This window comes from Lissotriton helveticus, chromosome 2_1 (genome assembly GCF_964261635.1).
Source record: "Lissotriton helveticus chromosome 2_1, aLisHel1.1, whole genome shotgun sequence".
NCBI lineage: Eukaryota > Metazoa > Chordata > Amphibia > Caudata > Salamandridae > Lissotriton > Lissotriton helveticus.
This window is the reverse complement of record NC_136059.1, coordinates 1,537,056,906-1,537,062,974: the sequence shown is the minus strand read 5'-3', so window position 1 is coordinate 1,537,062,974 and position 6,069 is coordinate 1,537,056,906. Positions and strand designations below refer to the sequence as shown.

At 49.7% G+C, this 6,069-nt stretch overlaps 1 pseudogene; it reads left to right on the top strand.

The window, feature by feature from the left end:
- The first annotated feature begins 1,774 nt into the window (after positions 1-1,774).
- LOC144820281 (uncharacterized) lies at positions 1,775-5,833 on the top strand (annotated as a pseudogene).
- The last annotated feature ends 236 nt before the right edge of the window (positions 5,834-6,069 follow it).

Genomic DNA, 6,069 nt, shown 5'->3' with positions numbered 1-6,069 from the left:
GGGAAACCCCTGTCGGGTGCCCCCGTCCGATAGGAAAGGTGCCCGAGACTGCGCCGGCCACTCTCACAGACGCCGACAAGTCTGTATACAGCAGCCGCATATATGAGAGGAAGTGGGGTCCAAGATTCAGGCGAGGCAGGAGTGCGTGTAAGTAAACCCAGCTCAGCGAGTCAAAGGCTCTATCTATATCAGCCAACAGAAGCGCCGCCTGAGTTCCCGTGGCTCGCATCATTTCTAATGCCACTTGGGTCCGCCTAATGTTGTGTCTTGTAGCTCTGTGTGGCATAAAACCGGCCTGGTCCGAATGGACCAGGGTAGTGATTAACGGGAGGAGGCGGTTGGCGAGGGCCTTGACCAGGATCTTCGCCTCGACATTCAGAAGTGAGATAGGGCGATATGATTCACGACGTTTGGGGGGTCTCCCTGGCTTGCAAAAGACCACTATTTCGGCATGCCTCCAATCCCTCGGTAGGTGGCCAGACTCCCTAGCAACATCCAACGCCTTCTTATAATGTGCCCCTAACTGGAGATTATATTTTCGAAAAAACTCGCACGGGAACCCGTTGGGCCCTGGGGCCTTCCCTGCGTTAAATTCTCCAAGGGCCTTCCCTAATTCTTCTGCGGACAGTGGAAGCTCGAGACGACTGCGCTCCTCATCGGAGATCCCCTGTGGTGGGAGATCCGCAAGAAATTTATCAACGGCGTCCGCTGGGAGGGATTCCCTAGGGGCAACTGGTGATATTTTTGATGTGCCTACGACACCAGTAAATGTAAATTCTAATCCAATTGGGGAGAGTTCAGAAATGCTAGCCCCTTCGAATGTACTTGCTTTAAATGCCCTTGATGCACTGACTATTCCTGTTACAATCGGGCCCGAAGTTCCTTTGTATAAAGGAGTGGTAGGTAATACTAAACATACTTTGGCCACCCCATGTTCTCGGAGTGCAGACCATACATTAATTCAGACAGGGTTTGACATGACTGGAAGGTATTCTGAAAGATCACCAACCTTTTTCATGCCCAACACGAATGCACTGCCTAGCATTAATGACAGTACCCCCAGGAGCGAAATGCCTTTAGGTTCGCCAAGTTCTAATCTGTCCCTTTTTAACTCACCACCTGCAAATTGTGGTTCATTTAGCAGAGAGATAATTCTCAATACTCCGGTAGAACAATTAGGTCTTACTGCCTGAGAACTTGATGATTGGTTCATAGGTATAGACACCCCGACTAGTAGTAGAATTCCCAGAACAAGTGGAAGGGATACTTATGTCCCAGAGAGGGAAAGAACAATAGATGTAGCTAAACTGAAAATATAATTAGAAGAAATGATACTCGGAACTCTTGATATGTCCCAATTAAATGTATATTGGGATGATGAGCTATTGTTCACATGTAAAGACATTACTAAACATGCTGGACAAGCTCATGAAAGGTTGTCTGAACTGGCAAGATATGACTTCGATTTGCAGAAATCTAAAGCCCTATAGAAAAGTTCCCATTTAAGCGTTAATGACCGTAATCTCGCTAACATGAGGCCACCAGGAATGAAGTTACAGATCAAAGAATTAATTGCCTATGTTCAACATTGGAGTGAGTTGGATAGGTGGGAAGGAAGATGGGCAAAGTAAAAGGAACCAAAGAAAGTTAAATTAGAACTACCTCCGTCTGGAACTGAGGAAGAGGTTGAGGATATACAATAATGCTTCCATTGAGAGAAGTGCCTAGTGGAGGGTATATCCACATACCCTGACTGACCTTACATCATTCACGAATGATTTTCCCGAAACTGAGTGAGATCCCAGTGGAATGGTACAGACAGGTTGATCAGTTTGTAAAGATATGAAAGGTTCTGTGGACTGATTTCAACACCTTATTTGAAATTGTGGTTCCAGGTGATTTGTGGGTCAAATACAAAGTTTCTGTGGATTATCCCGAGAAGGAGACAATCAGACATCATCACATCTACCACAGAGCCGCTGCCGCCATTGCACCCGAACTACAACACACCATCAACACCACCTTCAAAACAGCCACCTTCCCAGATTACTTGAAGCGCGCAGAAGTTAGGCCCCTGCTAAAGAAGCCCTCAGCTGACCCCATCGACCTCAAGAACTACCGGCTCATCTTGCTCCTCCCCTTCACAGCCAAAGTTGCAGAGAAAACAGTCAACAGGGAACTAACGCGATTCATTTAAGAGAACACCATCCTCGACCCTTCCCAATCCGGATTCCGAAGCAACCACAGCATGAAGACCGCCCTACTCTCCGCCACAGATGACTTCCGCACCCTCCAAGACCAAGGCAACTCTGCAGCCCTTATTGTACGTGACCTATCAGCGGCCTTCAACACAGTCTCCCATCGAACATTAATCGCCAGACTGCACGACGCCAGCATACAAGGAACAGCCCTGGACTGGATCTGATCGTTACTCACCGGAAGAAACCAAAGGATCAGACTGCCACCCTACCTCTCCGATCCCACTAAAATCCCCTGTGGAGTCCCACAGGGGTAATCACTAAGCCCGACCCTCTTCAACATCTATATGACCCCCCTCGCGGCCATCGACAACACGGCCTCAACATCGTATACTACGCGGACGACACCCAGCTCATCCTCTCCCTCACCAAAGACCCCACCGCCGCCAAACTCAACTTCCTGAAAGGCATGCGAGACGTCACAGTTTGGATGACCAACAGCTGCCTAAAGCTCAACGCAGTGAAGACAGAAGTCCTCGTACTTGGAACCACCCCTTCAGCGTGGTACAACACCTGGTGGCCAACCGCCCTCGGGAGCCCACCCACCCCCTCAGACAATGCCAAAAACCTCGGCATCGTGCTCTACTTTTCACTCACCATGAACCGACCGGTCAATGCCGTCACCTCCAGCTGCTTCAACACCCTCCGCAAATTCCGCAAGTCCTTCAAATGGATTCCCCCAAGTCAAGGAAGACAGTCACCCACGCACTCATCACCAGCAGACTGGACTATGGAAACACACTCTACGCTGGCATCAACAAGTCCCTACTCCGCAAACTCCAGACAATACAGAACACTGCCGCCAGACTCGTCCTTGGCATCCCCCGGCACGAACCCATTAGCCAACACCTACGAAGACTCCACTGGCTGCCCGTGGAGAAAAGAGTTACCTTAAAGATCCTCATGCAGGCCTACAAATGCCTACAGAACAACGGCCCCAAATACATAAACAACAGAATCAACTTCCATGTACCCCAAAAAAAACCTTCGATCTTCCAACCTCACACTGGCCGAAACCCAGTGCATGCACAGAGCCAGAGCAGGCGGAAAATCCTTCTCTCACATTACGGCCAAGACCTGGAACAAGCTACTGGTAGACATCAGACTCACCCCCTCCCTGAACACCTTCAGGAAGACCCTCAAGACCTGGCTCTTCGGCTAGATAGATCTTCGTAGCCCTCCCCCTTAGAGCCTTGAGACCCTCACGGGTGAGTAGTGCACTTACAATTCCCCTGATTGATTGATTGATTGATTGATTGATTGATTGATTGAAACATCCCATTTCACATGCTCCATCACCAGTGGTGATGAAAAAGTATCATCAGGTGATTACATTTTTGAAATCGAAAATATCTCCTAAAGATATTAATTGGGTCAAGATTTACAGAACAGTTTAAGAGTCCAAAGAAACAATACATGCCTATTATGAGAGACTGTTGCAGGCATTTAAGCATTATAGTAGGACAGAGATTTCCATCTGAAGATCAAGGCCCTCTACGACAACTTCAGCGAACAGATGCCGGACACCACCACCCACCCCCCACGACACCGATAAGTCATCCATCGAGACCTGGACAGCCACCGTAGAACACATCACTGTGACCATGAAGAAACTCCACTCAGGAGCCCCTACAGACCCCTGCCCACTGCACATATTCCACAGGGCTGCCACCGCCATCACACCTGAACTAGGACGGACCAGCAACGCCTCCTTCAGGTCCGGCATCTTCCCAGATGACTGGAAGCGGGAGGAGGTTAAACCCCTCCTCAAGAAGCCAACGGCCGACCCAACAGACCTGAAAAACTACCGGCCCTTCTCTCTCCTCCCCTTCAACGGCAAAAGTCACCGAGAGACTCGTAAACGCACAACTGACCGCCTTCATCAAAGAGAACTCCATCCTGGACGCCTCCCAGTCTGGATTCCGCAGCAACCACAGCACTGAGACTGCACTCATCGCAGCCACCGACGACATCCGCATGCTACTCGACCAGGGACACACTGCGGCCCTCATCCTGCTAGACCTCTCCGCAGCCTTCGACACCATCTCACATCGCACACTCACAGCCAGATTTCACGATGCAGGGATACAAGGACCGCCCTCGACTGGATCCATTCCTTTCTCTCTGGCCGAACACAGAGACTCAGACTCCCTCCCTTCCTCTCCGAACCCACCAACATCAACTGCGGAGTACCCCAAGGATCATCGCTCAGCCCCACACTCCTCAACATTTACATGGCCCCCCTCGCCACCATCGTCAGACAGTATGGGCTCAGCATTGTATCCTACGCCGATGACACCCAGCTCATCCTCTCACTCACAAAAAAGCCCGAAGACACTAGACTCTGTTTCCAGGAAGGAATGAAGAACGTGGCAGCCTGGATGAAAGACAGCTGTCTGAGGCTCAACTCAGAGAAGACCGAGGTCCTCATCTTCGGACTCTGCACCTACGCCTGGGTCAACACCTGGTGGCCCTCCCACCTCTTCAACCCCCCACCCCTACAGACCATGCACGGAACCTCAGCATCATCCTCAACTTCACCCTCTCCATGAACCGCCAGATGAACGCCGTCGCCTCTACCAGTTTCAACTGCCTACGCATCCTCTGCAACACCTTCAAATGGATCCCCTCCGACTGCAGAAGGACCGTCACCAAAGCACTCATAACCAGCAGACTCGACTACGGTAACGCCCTATACGCTGGAATCAACAGAACCCTTCTACAGAGACTCCTAACCATCCAGAACGCTGCAGCCAGACTGATCCTCAGGATTTCACGCCACAAACACACTACCCAACACCTACGAGACCTCCACTGGCTCCCCATGGAGAAGCGGGTCCCCTTCAAACTCCTCACCCACTCCTACAAATCCCTCAACAACATCATGCCCAAATACCTCAACAAGAGAGTATCCTTCCATGTACCCAAGAGGAACCTCCGCACTACTGAACTCGCCGTGGCAGAGGTCCCCCGCATCAGCAGAAACAGAACTGGCAGAAGAGCCTTCACCTACATCGCGGCCAAGACCTGGAACGACCTCCCTGTGAACATCAGACGCTCCCCGACCCTACACATGTCCAGGAAGGACCTCAAGACCTGGCTCTTCGACTGATACGGAGCTGCTCCTCCCCCCAAGAGCCTTGAGACCCTCACGGGTGAGTAGCACACTTCATAAACCCCTGATTGATTGATTTATTGATTGATTGATTGAGACTATTGCAACTAAAGACATGGGAAATGTTGTATATAGGGTTGTGCATGGATTGAAATCTGTGATTAGTTCGATGATTCAGCAGCATTTGATTTGTTGGCAGAGTAATCCCATTGATGAGATACTGCAATATGCTAAATACTGCAGCAATGAATTTGAAGTTAAACATAAGAAATTGAAAGAAAAGTTGATGATGGCACAGATGAAAGTTGCATCGCGTGGTCTGAATCAACAGTTTATTGGGAATGCTGATCTGATGCAGGGAGTGTATCAGCAGGGCATTCCTGTGATGCAAGATGGAAATGGGTTTCAACTACAATGTATAGGTCATGGTGTTCCAACTGATCCCAGTACAGGGATTTAAGTGGTTACTTTGAAAAAGTCAAATCCTTGCCACATCGGCGACAAGTTGGGGCATTGGAAGAGGGAATCTCGTTTCAATAATGGTAACATGGCAAATTAGAGTCAGGCTCAGAATGGTGGATTTGTGCAGTGTCAAGGTAATAACATGATGCAGACACAGCAAGTACAGAGACAGAGAGTCCAGAACTTTATTGTGCCCTAATCTTATGTAATTTGTTTAGGAAGTAGGGGACCCCT